The 17,871-nt window shown below is 41.0% G+C and overlaps 1 long non-coding RNA gene across 4 annotated transcripts in view; it reads left to right on the top strand.

Moving 5' to 3' along the window:
• LOC146499690 (uncharacterized) overlaps positions 1–17,871 on the top strand; it is a 35,565-nt gene that overhangs the window by 12,799 nt on the left and 4,895 nt on the right. For 3 of the 4 annotated variants that reach the window (XR_014870104.1, XR_014870106.1, XR_014870105.1), the window contains exons 3-4: positions 12,657–12,766; positions 16,498–16,549. This is a non-coding gene — a long non-coding RNA (uncharacterized LOC146499690). Of the gene's footprint in view, positions 4,624–12,656; positions 12,767–16,497; positions 16,550–17,871 lie in introns of all 4 variants that reach the window. The other variant, XR_014870107.1, reaches the window with a different exon arrangement.

Below are 17,871 nucleotides of genomic sequence, written 5' to 3'. Positions count from 1 at the left end.
CTGTGCCCGCATTTGTAGGCCGATTACGTTACAGCGACATGACGAAGACTGTCCAAATTCGAAGACTCCAACAAATGCGTCCTCCTTTTCCCCAGATTTGAAGGATGGGTCGGGTGTATACTTCGTGGCCCAACCTATCCCAGAATTCATAGCGCAGCCCTGCTCAGTTTCCAACAATGGCGGCAGCTACTTAGTTTTAATATTACTCTTATTATTCTTTCTGGGTCACAAAATAAACGTTTAACATATTTTCAGGCGAGAATGTAGCTGTGTAAACCTCAAATATCTGCTCAGTTTATCAAGACACCACATATTTTCAAAAGCGCTCCGACATTTTCGGAGACGTCTGTTACCCACTGCGGTCTTTCGCTACTCAGGTTAAACATGATATAAGTCACTTAGATAACTTCTTTTTAGTATTTTATTTGTTCCTGAGTAAATCGGTTTGGCTGAGATTAAAGTTATAGTTTTTACACAGCTGACTAAACGTCAAGCAGACAACTGATTATCAGAAGTGTGAGATGCTCGAGAATATACTCCAGTGTCCTGTTATATTTTAGATAGCAAGGAGTTTATTAAACTTCACCGAAACAATCTGCAAATGTCATTAAAATTTAATAAACTATCATCTTGTCTTTATTTTTAGTTAGCACATACCTTAAACACTTAAAGCTGTAAGCTAATGATAGTTATATAAGAGCAGATGCTGCTGGTGCAATAAGCTGTACGTTTTACGTCCAATGGATGCACGATCTGATTAGTCAACTAATCGCAAAAATAATCGGTGACTAGTCGACTATCAGAATAGTCGTTTGTGGCAGCCCTAATGTCTTCATATTAAAATATTTTCATTTATCTTAATATTTGCACAGAGATTCTCATATTGGCTCTAACAAGGTAAAAATGCTTTTTTTGTGCCAGTAATCCTATTTTGGGAAGAGATCTCGAGAGAACAGAGTATTTCTCATTAAAGATTAATTGTTATTTTTGGATGGATAGCAGAAGTGACTTTTTATGGCTCTATTTTCTTCTCAGTGTAGCCTCTGTCGCTTGGGTCTTTGACAGTCCAAAATCAACAGCACAGTGAAACAGTATTTTTTTTTTATTGACTTCAAGCTTACATGTACTAAAACGAAAAGCTTTAAAAAAAAGTTATTTTTGTACAAATAACGGGCTGTGCGCTTGAAATAATAGACTAATGCTGGTCCACCGCAGAATTTCCATCCACTTTATGTGGGTTTTAAGTGCAGTCAAAGCAGCAGTGTGTCCCAATCCTCAAAAATATTGTTCTGCATTTAAAATGTCAAAAGCTTCATTCCTCGTACCAGCCAAGGGTCCTGCTTTAAGACACCAGACAAGCCAGCAGCCTCCTGATAGCACGGCAGTCTCCTTATGTCGGTTTTATAGATTCTGAATTAGCTAAGCTTCAAGAATCTGGATGAGTTGAACGTCATCATCGCAGATTGTATACGAGGCTCACGTAGATTAGTCCCCACTGCTATGACACTATAAGGACACCAGCTGTGTCCTACACACAGACTCTACAACAATAAAAAAATCATATAAGTACAAGGTGTCTGTGGTGTGTGCAGGGGAATGTAATCCCTGCCTTAGTCTCAAAGACGTGGCCAGAGGCACAGACGGTCGATGTCATCGTGATCTCAAAAACATATTCTTTTTTCATGTGTAATTTATTCAATAATAAATTACAAATGTACAGAATTTCTCACAGATGTTGACTGGGATAAATAAGGTGGTGGCATTTTATTTCCACAGGGTCAAAGGTCAAGTTCACTATGATATAATGTTTATCTTTCTGCACATTAGTCAACATTATATGTAAGGGAGAGACAGGGGTTCAGATACTGAACTGGTTACTCTTTTTGAGCTCCCGCATTCAAACAGTTTCGATTATATACAGTAGATCTTTAATGCTGTCAGGTTGAAGGTAAAGCATTCGTGTTTTAGAATTTATAACGTTTTTCTTTTGCAGTAACAGCTCTATTATTATTATTTTTATTATTATGTGTAGTAGTTGTAGTAGTAAATATTAATAGTCAAAATTAAATTAAATCTTCTACCTGTGAGTGTGTATAGGCACGAGCCTAAAAACAACCTGACTGGTTGTTGGAGGCTTAAAACTGCAGTGCTTTTATTTATATTCATAAAAATATAATAACCTTCCAAATGGCAAATGGCACAGAACTGGTATTTACAGCAGTTACACTGTCCTGAAATTTTTTTATTTAGTGTATGCATAATATATAATAAGTCTTAATGCTCCATTCAAGGTCAAGTGTGTGTGTGCATGTGTGTGTGTGTGTGTGTGTGGCATTTGGGTAAGAAGTTTATCTTGTAACTCTTACTTGAACGATATACTCTTAGATTCTTTTGCATCTGTGTGAGAATCCTGGTTTGTGTTTTTCCCAACAACGAAATAAAGAGCATTATTTTTTACTGAAAAGCATTAGTTTGACTTTGTGCAGCTTAAGAAAGAAAGCTGTTAGCTTAAAGTGGACTTTATGCTCGGCAACTGATAGGATATGTAGCAATGCCCTGCGCACAGGCTTTAAATAGTTTATACACCATTGTAAAGCAACACCATAAGGAACTTCCCGTTGTGACTTGGTGGACGTGATATAGAAGATAGTAGGATAAAAACTGTTTACACTTCATGCACAACAGTACTCGTGATTAAAAGTTTATTGGCTGTGTGTATGTTAGCATATTTCAAGTAGTCTTGGACAGCACTTTTCTGGGACACTTGACAGACAGCAGAGGAGGGAAAAGTCAAATATTTTGCGGCAGAGCTAAGTGGGAGCCATGCTTACAGTGCTTCTGTCTTGCCTGCCTGGCTGTGCTCTGCTGTGCCGTGTTTCGTTGGAATTGTTTGTGTTGAGCCGTGTGACCCACTATTTGGACTTCTGTTCCATTATCTTTCAAAAACTCGCTGCACTTGGGTCTCACGCAAAGAAAAGCAAAGTGAGAGCCCAGCGTCAGGTGCTATAAGCTGCTAGCTAGGCCTGTAGCCAGGCCCAGAGAGCCAGACCTGGCAGCTCCGAGGCTGCGACGTGTGAAACGCTGCACACAAAGGAGCTCACTCCATCTGTATGCACCCTACATAGGCAGGCTTTTGTTGCAGCCGACAGGCACATGACTGCTAGCATCTTAACCCCTGAGAGCCAGCGTCTCTTTTCCCCTTTCACTAGACTGCACACTGCAGTAGACACCACAATGAGTCAATACTTTTAGCAAAAAACAACACTGGATTTAAAGCAGGAGTCAGTTTGATAGTTATTATGTGGCTGGTGTTTCTGGCCAGAGATTGAATTTAAAAAGAAAAATACATATGTGTGAGTATAGGTTTAGGGTTAATATTGGTGGACAGATAGTTGAAATGCTCTGATCATTCTCTTAATGTTCGGGCAGAACTTTGCCAAAGTGAACTGAATGCTATACATTTTTTTAGGACAATCATTTAATGTTGAGGCCAGCCATGAATAAAAGACCACAAAACAAAACAAGAAAAAGTGTTTTGACATGAAATACATGTAAAAATATGCAGATTTATATATTCTGTGCTTGTGCATAGCTTAAAAAAGACAATACAAATCAGAGCACTTTTAACATTGATATGCCATTTTTTTCTGTTTATCTGTAGATTTCTCATTCACAGAGAATTCAGGAATGAGACTGACATCCCCAAATGGGAGGGGTGTCTGTAAAATCACTACCATCAACATTTAACAGCTGCAATAGTTCAGAGAAACTTCAGCCTATTAGCACTCTTAATTTTTCACGTTTAGTGTGATATAAGGTTGTCCTGATGTGATCATTAAGTTTCTCACACACACACATTCACACACTCTTTCTCTTTATAAGCATTGAAAATGTCAGTGAACCAGCAAAAACAAAAAATATCTTTTTAATTCAGAAACGTGTGAAATCCCTGCTCAGATACTGCTTACTGTTGGTTTCATGTGTGCCTTGTGTTACCTTCTGTAACCCAGACAAATCCAGACGTGTGTGTGTGTGTGTGTGTGTTCATGTGTGTGTGAAGCTGAGAGGATGTGCATGTAAACTCGTTCTCGATATGAAATCAACCAAAACACTGTGTTTGGAGCATTTTTGAATCCTTAGTCAGCTGAATTGGACACGGGCGACTAAAAGGAGGGTGCTGTCAGTTCAGTCAGACAAGTGTCTGATTTTTAGAGATGAGAAATGAAACACGGAGCAGGAGGCTGATGGAATTGCTCAGTTCAAATAAACCACGGCTTCCCACCGCCATCTTGCTCGTATGAAACACAGGTCCCGATGGGAGTTGTGGCGCGAAGGGCTCCTGTTTGGACCGAGCTAGGTCACGCAGGCCCATCCAGGCTGCAGTGCAGCCCTGTGACGTGGCAGGTCCGAATGCTTTAAAAGGTGGTACCACTCCCAGAGAACGCCAGGGAGCTGCATGTGAGCTGATGATAAGAGCTGCAAAATTGATCATTTATTAATGTGGGATGGACCCGAAATGTGAGCAGTAAGGAATCAGGAGAGGCGTGTGTAGGTGTGTGTGTGTGTGTGTGTGTGTGTGTGGGTGGGATGTGTGTGTTTTTCTGTGAGGAGATGAGATGAGGGGTAAGTTTTAAATGTAAAAAATGCATCTTAAAATATGCTTTATTTATTTAATATTTGTGCCTTTCTGCAGTTTTGTGATTTGCTGTCATTCTTACATTTTTAGTAATGACTTAGAGCCACGTGGGATCTAAAAAGACAATTGTTCGAGCCGAAAATGTCATAACCTTGAGAGCACTCGACTTTGCATTCAGAACAGTTTTTTCCCCTTGACAGCTAGCACTACAAAATGTTTCAATAACTCACTGAGAAAAGTTATTTAATGCAAGTTAAAATAAGTTCACACTACCAAGGGCATGCTTGAACTTATTTCAACTTAGTTTTGTTGTAAATGTCATTTTGCCATGCTCTGCACAGTAGAAAAAAGCTTTAATTTTTTTTAACCAAGGATCACTTTGACATTTCTATTTTCCCTGAAAAAACATCATTAATTAGATTTTTTAAAAACCCTCTCAAGATGGGCAGTGTACTCTGTTAGCTAAATTAGAAACCAAAGTTTTCCAATAAACCAGACAGTTGCAGAATGACCTAGAGAGGAGAGTCTCATGGTTAACTGAAAGTAGGACAATGATTCTCCCAAAGCTCTGCCCTTACTTTAATGAAGAAGAGCTGCAAAAAAGGAGAAGCTGTCAAAGTGCTGCCTGCTTGCGATTTATTGTCTGTTCGGCCGTTTTAAAAGCTGTTTAGGACACTTGTCTTTAGCGAGCGCAGGTCCGTTCCCTCTCTCCTCTTTTCCAACCTTTGCTCTGCCATGTGGCCGAGTAGGCTCCCTCCACACAGAGAAGCTCGTTTTTCAGAGGTGAGTGGCTTAATGATTGAAAAGAAATACATCTGAAACAAAGTGCTCGGTTTGTGCCCCTGAGAAGTGTGAAGTGCACACGAAGAACGCTTGAGGACATGTTATTTTATCCTTGCTGGCTTCTTATTTGTTCAGAGCTTCTGTCGGTTGCTTTACCCTCTTGTATTTTATCAAGTACGAGTTTTAAAAAAACAAAACATTTTTATAAAGTAAAGAAATACAGAAATGTTTACATTTATTTACTCCTTATAGTTCTCATGGGAAATAATTAAAACACATTGCTGTTGAGATCTGAGGAAATTTGAATAATGTGCTTTTGAAAGAACATTTTCTAATCACACATTCAAAACTCAAATGATACTAAGCACAAATTTTGCTTCTTATTTTCCTAATAATTACAAATTTTTCCAGTTTAGTGCAAATATGTAGAAGGATTTAATGTTTCAAGTGTTTCCTCTACTTTTAATTACACAGGTTTAGAATCTTCATTCATTTCAAGGGTTAACTAAAAGTCAACCTCTAATAGTTAACAAAATCGACAGTTTCTTTTTTAAACTGTGATGTTTATGCTCTTTATTTAAATGACTCTTTTAAAAAAACAAAGGGAGAGGAAATACACCACATTTTAAGCTTTTCCATACATCTCTGTGCAGAGATGATTTTATGAAAGAGGTCAAAGATAAAGTTACTATAAAATGAGTTTAAGCAGAATGTTTAACAACTGAAATTATCCTTCATTTATGAATGAAGTGTATCTAATCTTTTCACAATAAAAGTTTGTCCTTTTCCAGGCTTCAATTTGGGGAAGAAGTGTCATCATGCAACCTGTAAATGTAGAATTTAAATTTGAGCGGTTGTCACATTTCAAGTTAATCCATAAATTGAGTTAATTAATAAAATTGCATTAAAAAAATCTGGAAGTGAAAAAAGACCCCTGAATGAATTTAGCTCCTTTTTTTATTTGAATCTGGAGTGATTTCTGCTTGTATTGGTTCGCATTCAATTAGAAATTGCCCACAATGTGTTTTATGTTTTTACTCTTAACAATACTGAATAATATAATATATTAAAACTAGTAGTTTTGCATAAATGATGTGAACGTGTGTGTGTTTATCCTTATGTTCGTTTATCTTTTCCTGTTTTACAAACACTGTTTATTAAATATATTATGAAAAAATAAATAATTCAGTAGTTTCCTCTTTTCTTCATTGTAACGGTAAAAAAATTAAAGTTAATTTATATTATATAAATTTCAAAGTAACTGAAATGCTTTAGTGTGATTTGAGCATTAAGAAGGCAATCTTTAAATCCGACATGAACGAATGAATCTTAATGAAAAAGCGTACGTTATGTCTCCTCTCCGCCTTTGCTGTCCTGGACGTCACCGGATTTAATCCTGTGACTTTTAGTTCCCAAAGTGACTAAAATGAATTCAGATCTTTTGAAGCATCTTAAGTCGTCTCTGTTTTGACAAATGTTTAAATTGGTTTAAAAAAAATGAAAAAACAACACATCGAGAACGATCGCACAAAATACAACGTTTTTATGGCGATTTGACACGTTACAAGGAGTGTGCGGGTGGCTGCATCACTCGGGCCGCCATCTTGTCTCCTCCTGTCCTCCATTTTGTAATTTTTCTCCCTCAGTTCTGGCCTACCTGCTTTTATTAAAGTTTTACCGAGTGCTCTGAGGACCTTTTCTGAAGACTGAAATTTGCCAGCTGATGCAACAAGTTACCTGCACAGGCACAGCTCCTCACAACGAGGACTGAGTCCTATTGACAAGGTGTTAATCTCTCAGAATAATTTGTACATATAATGAGCAGCACTCAAGTTAAAGGTTTTAGGTTTTTCAGATGTGCAGCGTAAGTGACTGTGACCTATAGCCTTATAATGGCCACCGGGGGTCACATAGGTTAATAGAGACTGATGTTTGAGGCCCCAAAGTGACATCCCAAAGGGGATGGCCCCTTAATCCTTATTAGGCCTGTGTGTTAGTGATCCTTACCTTTCAAAGCAAACAGCACGCTCTCTTTGCTGTGGGGCCCTGACCTGCCCCTGGCGTTACACTTCTGACCCTAGGGTCGTGGCCTTTGTTCAGAACCCTCAAGAGCCTGACCTTAGGGTCACGGGTGTAATAGAGAAGTTGTTGAGGCACGTGCTGCTGAGGGGCCCCTCGGCGGACCACCTTGTAGAGGGAGCGGGCCCGCCGCGCCGGCCGCCGAAGAAAGAGGGAGAGTTTGTGTAAGTTCGCCAGGGTGTGAATGTGTAGACAGCTATAACTCTCAGGTTCACAGTAAAACATAGATCTCCTGTGCGACTTTTTCACCCTTCAGAAGAACATCTTTGACATGCAAAAAATACCCAAATGTTGGTCTTTTTCAGCGCAACCCATCAGTGCAGTCACAGAAGTAGATCCCTCAGAGGGTCATATGTCTTTTTACTGGCAATCCCAGGTGGTTCTACTTAACCCCGTTAATTCTTCGCTAACTTACAGCGAAACGTAATACTCTGAAGAAAAAATATTTTTGGTTAAAAAGCGGATAATAGATTTATTTATTTTAGTTATTGCTGTGCTTAATGATGAATTTCAGTTTGATCTGCTGAGATTTCTCTCAACTACTTGTTGGCTGTTTAATTGCAGTTCATGTTGCGATTTGTTTGTACTCATATGGTCTTGTAAAGTCGCCAGCAGTGATTATCAAAAATGTTGTGGTTGAATTAATTTCACTTTGTGCATGTGTGCGTTGCTTGCCCTGGGGCAGTGCAGCATCGAGCAGTGTCGGCGTGCTGTAAATTTTATACTGTGTGTGTGCTGATCGGCTGGTTTGTTGCAGTAAATTTGTGGGATGATTCATAAAGATGTGAAGGCATTCGGCGGCCGATAAGTCAGCGACTTAATTGCTTGAGCTCCTCAAGAGTTATAAGTCATTTTCACTGAGACTTGGGCTCTGTGTTGCAACCATGACACATGTATTGTCACTTTTTTGTGGTTGGGTTATTTGATAATGTTTGTATTCGGTTTTCCTTTTGCATGTATTTGATTTTTTGTGAATATGTAAGACTGTGCGGTAAAGCTTCTGTTCTCTTGCACTTGCATGCATATGAAATGTTAACAATGCTTTTACACCCTGGCGTTACGTGTGCTGTAAGGCAGAGTGCAGCTCAGTTTTAACGAGATGAAGGGAGCTGATAAGGGGGGAAAAAGCGGTTGTAGACTCGTGGAGATGTCATAAAGGAGGTTGTTAATATTGGAGTTTCATCAATGGCAGCATTACGCAGGCCACTCCTGCAGGGGCGAGGCCGTGCAGAGGGCTACAGTGTCAGAAGTTGGCAGCTGAGCCAAAACCAGAGCTGTATCCTCAAATGAACTCTCCGCGACGTACGGTGCAACAGGCTCTGCCAAGTTTTTTGAATTCCTGCCACATGTTAGATGGTAAACAACTGACTTGCAGTAACAGTATCTTAGATTGAAGATAAAGAGCAAAGGGACTCTTCTGATTCCAGATGAAACACGAGTTTGTCTACAATAGTGCTTGATATATATTCAGCAGGCGCTCGTAACAGCGTTTAATGATTTCAGCGAGAGCAATTGGTTCAAAGACGTGGCGAGATGTGACGTCACAGGGTTCAGTCTGATCGCCGTTTGGTGCTCGACCGGGCTTTTGCTCATCAATGCCCACGAGGGAATTTATTGCTTTTTTTGATAAAGTGCATTTAAATCACCAGTTGCTTCACGTTGAACCTCGGGAGTAATCTCACTCCTCATTTTTCACGAGTTTGCACATTGTGCGTCATTGAAATGCGGATGGTGCAGCAGTAGTACACACAACACAGGGAAGCCGAGTTTTTATTTGACTGTGTGGAAAGGTGAGGAGAGAGCTTGGCAAGGCAAGTGCACCCGTTCGCTTCCTTTCTCCCTCTCTTTCTCTCTCCAAGCCCGTCCTGCGAGGTAGAAAAGGCGCAAACACAGCAGCGTAACGCCTTTTCTTTCAGTCTCCAGGACTGAGAGTGCAGGGTCGGTACAAGTAAGCAAGCAGCCATATTAGTTTGCGCTTGTGTTGCTCATACTCGCTGTTTTTCATCTACTTGTCGCCTGTTTAAAATGAAAAAACAAACAAACAACCAAAACACCACACGTATTGAAAAACTCTGGAAATGCTGATGTTTTCCCAGCTTTCATTTGTTTAAATTCATGTTAGTCCTCTTTAGAATCCCCGAGCATAACCACAGATTGACATGGAGTCTAGCTAGCTGTGTTTCATGATGTGAGATTCGTCGTTTTGTTGGACAGTCCCCCCACCTCTCTCTTTTGTATGGCTGCTGCTATGAGGAGAGAAAAAGGGGAAAAAATTTGTCTGTGCTGAGTTCTGGGTTTCTTTTGGGAAAGCGAAGACTAGAGGGGAGGGGAATGGTGTCCAAAAAGGAGGAAGTTGTTTCTTTGCCACGGGGGAATCTGTTGCAAACAGTTACGGGGCATTACAACAATTTGGCTGCCCAGAAAAGTTTTTGAGGAGGGAAGTCGGGTGGAAACCGGACGGGTGTGAATAACCTTCAGCATGCTGATCCAGAGGTTGGTAGGTGTGCATGAGAAGAGGGGAGAGAGGAGGACAGCAGGGGTAGTATCTGGCACAAAAACGTAAAAAAAAAAAAGATCCTTCTCATGCAGGCTTAAATTAACACTAGCTGTTCAGAACAGGGCTGTTTATTACTGTAGGCTAGAACAGTGCTACCGAAAGGACAAGAAAGGGTGGGAGACTGAATAGACTCGATGCGGAGGGGGAAGGAGGGTGTTGGACATGAGCAGAGTCATCAACAGAGTCCATTTTATCGTTCGGTTACTGCCCGACATTTCTCCTCTCCTTAGTCGCACGCAGAACCGGCTGCTGTTGCTGCAGTTCGCTGCAAGGCGAGGGTGGCCTAGTAATGGCACATGGCGGGCGCACTGCGGTAAATATTCCAGGATTTTTACAGCGTGGTTCAATGCCGCAATCATGGTGGGGCAGTCGCATCCAGGTGCTTATCTGGCTTTGATTGCGTGCCAGAACAGTTGATGTAGCTTTCCTACGTGTTAATGATTGAGCATTAAAAAAGCCCAAAAAAACAAGCAGTAATCAAAAGGATATTCATCACTGATCATAGCCTACACTTTTGGCCTTCGCTAGGGGAACGCCATTGCTTCAGTGCCAGCTGGGAGTTTAGCGATAAAGACGTGTGGGTCAAAGCCAAATGGCTGATATTAAACTGAAAGGCCCAGCAGCTCTGCAAAGAAAAGATACACTATTAATCTTTCCCTCCAGTCTCAAAGTTAGGTGTTGCAAGTTGTCCTAGTATCCTTTAATCATTTGTGAGTGTTTGCTGTGACTCTCGTCCTCAGCAGAAGTGCACCCCCCCACCCCGTAGCCCAGCTCCCTCCCCACCCTGCCTCGTGCATGCGCACGTCACACTGAGTCTGTGATGAAAACGCGTAGTGCGCACGCACTCCCACACGTCCCTGTTTCATCATCAGCTGAGCTCTTTCTCCTCCACTCACAGCTCTTCTCCCCTTCCTCTCTCACCCCCTCCCCTCTCTCGCTCTCTCTCTTTGCTCTTGCTTCTTTTTCTATCCATCGCTCTCCTCCTCCTCCTCTCTCCCTGGGTCCCGGCCACATGCGAAAGGGTAGACTAGGACGCTGCAGCTCTGTAAAAAAAAAGAGGGGAAAAACGCTCTGCTGCTATTTCTACAGGCAGGCCCTCCCCTTTAGCTAGTCTGTGCCAAAAGAGGGAGGGATTTTTTACTACTCCCAGTCCCAGGATTTTAACCCTCTGCCTGCTCTCACTTCTCCCTGCAAGATCTGTTCCTCAATATCATGCAACAAGTGGCTTTGCTTTACTCCTACTTCGACATTGCTGCGCCATTTGCAAGGGCATTTTTCAGATCCTTGTTTTCACGCGCTTTTAGTTTTATCACGTTTTTGCCTCGCCTGGGTTGTTGCTAGTAGAGATAAACTGGACCTGGGAGTTTTGCGCCGTGCCCTAGCGTTGGTGCAAAGGTTTATTTTGTTTTGTTTTGTTTTTTTTTTTCCTTCAGCACGTTTCTTGATTGCTCAACGTGTCAGATTTTTTTTTCCTGGATGAATCTGAGTATGAAGGCTGCAGTTTGTTTTGTGTGCTGTTCGATTTCATGTGTCTCGCGTATGGGTCTTAAATTGAATTCCTTATTGTTTTCCTGTGCTCTTATCTGCTTTGCCCTCTACCTTCCTAACCCTTTCCATCTCCAAACCTGTCCCTCTTTTTTGGTTTTTTCTGCCCCACCCTCTCTTCCTCACGTTCTCTCTCTCTCGCTCTCTCTCGATCTCGTGGGCAGTCTCCAGTGAAAGGGGAGCAGGAGGGCGGAGCAGCAGCGGGGCTTTTTCTGGGACAGGTGCCAATTTCAAACAAAAGGCACAAAAAACAAAAAAAAGGAAAAAAGAGTGTGATAGATCCCAACGACAGAGGGAAAAGTGGTGTATTTAAAGAACTGATTTGTAGTAATTAGATGTGTGTGCATGTGTAACTATTCTTCTCTTGCAGGTTTTTTTTTTATTGCATGAGTGAATAGCAGCAGAGATCTTGAATTCTCTCTTTCCCCCCTCTCTCGGCTCTCTTGCTCCCGTGAAGGCATTTGAGTTTCGAGCGGGGAAAAGAAGGAGGGGGTGGGTGGAGTTGGGAAGGGGCACAGGGAGGTGGAGCCTTGTCTCCTCTCCTCCCTGCCGAGTTTTCTGCATTATTCATATGCCCGGGCCAGCGCTGCGATCTGACTGGCTGCCTGGCTTAGCATTCATCCGACATTCAGCAGCTCTGTTTGCTAACATTCCTCATTCAAAGCCTTGTTAACTGCCAGACGGGAGGAACACGCGACTCCATGGGAAACCCACATGGCCTCTCCATTGTGGCGGCCCTGACAGTCTCAGACAAGGAGCTGGCAGACAGGGGAGAGCGAGAGGAGCTGGTTTGTAAATATTAGAAAGCAGTTAGCTCAGGTTAGGGAGGTTACCCAACGCTCAGAGACGGGTTTGGGGTGAAGTGGGCAGATTATCTCGGGCAAATCCCGGGCAGAGGCGCGGACAGACATTGTAGGAAAGGCACTGAGGCAGACACGGAGGCTGGTACTTTCTGGGACTCTGAATGGGTCTGTCGTTGGCGTGCCCGCCTACTTCTTGCAGGGAGTGCAAAGCTGTGTGACTGAATCCAAGCTCCTTCTCTGCCCTTCTCTACAGAGAGGATATGTGGACATACTGTGTGCAGCCACGGATGGGTCCAGCACAGCCGCTTCATCCAGGATAGCTCATTGCTGTGGTGTGGGACAGTTACTTCAAAGTCTCAGTGGGTAAGTCAGAGAGAGAGTGTGTGGGTGTGGAGGTAAGTGTGTGTGTGTGTGTGTGTATACTTAGGTGTGTGGTGCTTGCACACATGCAGTGGTTTTCTTTTGTCAAAGGATGAAGACATAACGAATGTGGAGAGCCGCATCGTGTGACCTGATCACCACGTTAGTGTGTATGAACATTGTGTCTGGGTGTTGTTTCCTCCAGGGCTACATGACTATCCAGTGAGAGCAGGCTTAACTAAATATAGTCAAACTAGTTAGAAACGTGGCATTGGCTTTGAAATTTCGACGAAACTGAGCAAATCTCTTCTCTAGTGCATTCCTACCTGTACTTTAGCACTCCGGATCGGCCTTTCGTGTGTTTCACAGAGAGAAATGCTTTTTTGGAGGGAGCAGAGAAGGAATAGTGCTGTAATGTTGGGCTGATGGCCAGGGAAGGCCTGCTACACAAGGCCGAGCCCCACCACAATGCTCTCTCTATCTCTACCTCTCTCCCTCTGTCTGTCTGTCTCTCTCTCTCCCCCTCTTCTCAGGTCTATCAGAAAATGATTAAACGCCACTCGTATTGAGCTCTGCTATTAAAACCTCATCTTAATGAATATGTGCCTAGTTTATTCCCTGGAAGTAAAGGTTAAATATTAGAAAATGGGTCAGTGCTGACACGTGGCCCCACGTAGCTTTAATATGGCTCAAACAGGCCTTTTTGGACACATCGTTTATGACGCTTTATTAAAACGAAAACTTTTTCCTAAAAAAAAACTCCATTAAGATTTAAAGCTCGCCCTCGTTCGCTCGGTTACAGACTATGGTTTGATTAAACTGTAAACGCACACGTTTTGAGAGGTACATGTTGACTGTAGTGGAGTGCTCTGCTTTTTAAAGGAAATGAAAAAGGTTATATTATTATTCCCTGATTACAACTGCTACTTCATCCATGACGATGAATATCGGCTCTAATTTTGTCCGTATTATATTAAATTTTCCACATAATTAAAACACTGAGTGCGCCACACCCCTCAGCAGTGCCATTCAACTTGGCATCTTTTAATTATCATCCATAAATCAGTTTTTGAAAAGCTCGCTAATTGAAAATCTTGCTTTTTTAAAATTTTATTTTTTATTTTAAATCGATATCACTCCACGTTGAACACCTCAGCACATCAGAGTCGACCATGACCAAAAGGTAGGAGTGGAGGCAGCGTGAGTCATCACAGATAGCTCTAGTCATCCCACCTACATCCTACGTTTGACAGGCCTATTCAACCGCCACTCTCACACTACTGAGCCTGGCTTAAACTCCTCCATCACTGTCACACTGACAGGAAATCCTGACGTCGCTTCAGTGCATCCAATCCCTGTTCTTCAGACCCTCAGTCAGGTGAAATTAGTTATATAGCAGCATTTAGACACATTTACTCTTTAGGTGTAGCAGTGAAAACTGCAGGAGTCAGATGCAGGATATGGCGGTCTTCTCATTTCTGCTCGGACTTTTTTGTTTGTTTTTACCTTCCTACATTCTCTGTTTAACTCTAATGAACACACATTTCCTAGAAACACAGTACAATCCAATATATTTGTGTGAGGAAGCACTGGAATCCGCTGTCCTGTCTAAATACAGAGAAGCCCGCTTCAGAATGTTTTTAGCGCCTTGAAAACTATCGATCACCGTTTGGAAACATATCAAAATATTTTTCTAGCGATTTTCTTTTGCTTTTTGTATACGCAAAACTCCTTATTTATTAGGTCTTTTTATTTCATCTCACATCATACGTTGTACAGTACATGTCCACAAGATATTGCCAAGTCTGTAAATAATATTTCATCTGGGGAAAATGAAGGAAGCAATCCTGGCCAGCTTTTGAAATTGATAAGCGTTACTTTTTTCCCTTGCAAATCTGGCAGTAAATTGTAGTTTTTTGAGCGATTTAATGCAGCGCACATTGTTTTCTTATGTTTGAAGAGCCATTAATTGTTCCTGCCGTGATTCCTGTAAGCAAGTAAATATTTTTTGTTTAGATATTTACTGTAAATGTGAATGTAACATCGTAAGCTTGTAATCGAAATGTTGTCATTACAAAACATTAGAAAAGTAAACGACATTCAGAAAGCGAATATAAAGACCATCACACAACATCTTGCGCACACACACACACACACACACAGGCAAACAACCAGACACATTTGATGCTGTGTACCCCACAATGAACCCTGGCTCCTAAGATGAATAGGGTTCCCACGCCTCTCCCAAGGAGTGCAGGGCACAGCCTCCTCCTCTGAACATTCTCACACACACACACACACACACACACACACACACACACAATGCACTACAGATGGCCACACAGTCTCCCTCAAACATACACACAGGTGCATTTCAGTAAAATACAAAGGCACACACATAGTAAAATAGCATAATGATCCATTTTTAAAAACTACAAATATACATACTTTAATGACTTACTTTGTAATATAATGGAAGTGTCAGTTTTATAGATGGAGTCAGTTTGGTATGAAGACGACTTAATTTGTATAGCAGCAAAGCAGAAATGAGATGTGAGAACACAAAGATTGTTTTTAGTTTCAGTTACACTTCTTTTTGTTTCAGTCCCTGTTTGTGTGTATGTGTGTGTGAGAGTTTGTGTTGTTCATGAAGTGTTTTTATTTCAGGGAAGGTTTTAGATGAATTAGATTTTCATGGGAGATTCTAGCTTTTTATTTTCTGAAGGTGTAGCAAAACAGTCCTTGAGAAAGAGTGTGTGTGTGTGTTTACTATATTAGTACACAATTTAGTTTATTAAGTGAAAAATAATTATTTTGTTGTATTTTTATTTTTTAATCGTCGGATAACTCTAGTGTAGTTTTTAAAAGACTTGAGAATTTTTTTTTGGTGTTTTCGTTTTCTTATGAGAAATACATTTGTAATTCACTGATGTATATAAACATTTAAATATGTAATTGTTTTACATTTTTGTAAATGTACTTTACAGTTGGCGTTTATTATTTCTCTAATGTTTTAAGAATACTGTGTGTGTGTGTGTGTGTGTGTGTGTGTGTGTGTGTGTGTGTGTGTGTGAGAGAGTGATAGCAAGAGAGAGTGAAACAGAGGATGGTGTCCATATTATTTATTTATTTCAGGCTTAAAATGTAGATTTAAAATTAATTGTTAACATAAAAAAATATTTTAGCTATAATATTTAATTTTCTGCTTTTTGTTTTTTGTTTCTAATTGTTCAGTTATTGTCGTTTATATTTAAATATTACTATAAGCACTTTTAAAAATTCCACATTTTGTTTAATAAAAAGTAATATTGGACCAAAATGAAGACGTACGAATGCCTAAAAGAAATGCCGAAAACAAACCAAAAAAAAGGGCTAAAGGCTAATTTGTCTTTCTCTGGACCTACAGTAATCTAAGTTCCTGTAGTAATTTCCTGGAGTTAGTGCCTTTTTGAGAGATGAATCTAAGCTGCACTGGCAGTGAATGGTAATGCAGTTATCCCGTCTAAATTCAGCTACAGTATTCTGAGCTATGATCACTCTAACATATGCTACATCAGCCTTAATGATACACTTAAGTAACTGCTTGGCAGGTTTATGACCTGAGCGATACATGGACACCTTGCCGAGTGTGTGTGCACATGTGTGCATATGTGTGTTTTGTGAATACATTGTAACAATGCTGCACGCACAGACATGTGTAACTATAATTATCTGTTTTTCGCTTTCATTTGCAGAGTCATTACTTGGGGGTGACTTTATTTTTCCGTGCCAGACATTGATATCAAGGTTAGTCTAACATTTCTATTAATTTTCTTTAAAATTATATTCTTGTTATTGAATCCGTGTATGTTTTTGTAGCACTTTTGGTGCATATAGCAGCACCTATTTTGTGTGTGTACTTGCCCGGACAGTCAAAAATCATTCGGGACTGCTTTGCGTGGTTCAAGCACACAACTCAGTTACCGCGGTTTGTTGTTAGTTTATCAAACACAACCGTCTCCAGCACACACAAGCGTCCGTAGCATCGTGTGATGCGTTTTGTCAAAACTCGTATCGGTGCGTTGTGTCTGTCGTGTCATCTGAAACGGTAAGTCTGTGCTGCAGCTCAAAGATAATCTCCTCAAAGGAAATTAGTCAGGAAAAATGGGACAGAAGAGCCGTCAGCCTAAAGGTCAAATGAAGATTAGAGAGAAACCGTACACGAGGGCACACCGGCTGGCACCCCGGAATTACACAAAGGCCTCATTGTCACAGGAGCCCTCGGGTCTGCGCACTCTCTCCCAGCATACTTAGGGAGACATGACACCTGTTGGTGGTTTTGATCAACTGCATGCAGAGCGACAGGACACCTCACACTTAAGATTTTTGTGATATTAAAAGACAACTTTGAGTCGCATACGCGTCTAGAACATTTTCGGATCGGCGCTCTTCTGCACAAACACACTCACGGGTTCGGTTCAGGCTCGAGTTTTTATCTCACGTCAGTTTCAGGCTTTCCGGCGGCACGGCTGACCGCGTGCCGTTAAATCAAAACGACAAATGAAAAAACAGCAAGCAGTGAAAAAAGCATGTACTCTTGATTTATATTTGCTGATTATTGTAACCCTCCAGACACAGCGGCTCCACTCACTTCAAAGGGTGAATTGGTTAATCTCAAATAACTGTGAAGCTCAGTCCTGACAGTTTTACAGTTTATGGCACTGTGCTTTCAAAATGTTGGATGAATGTATTTTTGGAAAGTTGTTTGCAAGTTCATGCCTAGATCGAGGACCTCACTTGCGCCTCTCTTTAGTAGTTTTAATGGTTTTTTTTGACAAACTGTAAAACAGTTGTGTTATCAAAAACGTTTTAATCACATTTAACAAACAATTATATTTTAATTACACACATTAACTAAAGAAAAGTGTTAATGTAATGCTTTCGGGCAATGTTAAAAGGTTTTTTGACCCAAAATTACAAAAGAAATTAAGATTTTTGACTGGCCTTGTGTTTTTAGGGTTAACGTTTTTGTGCTTTGCTTTCTGTCTCCACCCACTTCCAGTAGAGATTAATGAAATTCTGCTTGTTTATAGTATTTAATAACCTTTAATAAAAGCAGTCCTATGTAT

Source organism: Neolamprologus multifasciatus, chromosome 17 (assembly GCF_963576455.1).
Source record: "Neolamprologus multifasciatus chromosome 17, fNeoMul1.2, whole genome shotgun sequence".
Taxonomy (NCBI): Eukaryota; Metazoa; Chordata; class Actinopteri; order Cichliformes; family Cichlidae; genus Neolamprologus; species Neolamprologus multifasciatus.
The sequence above is the reverse complement of the archived record's forward strand: the minus strand, read 5'-3'. Positions and strand labels throughout refer to the sequence as shown.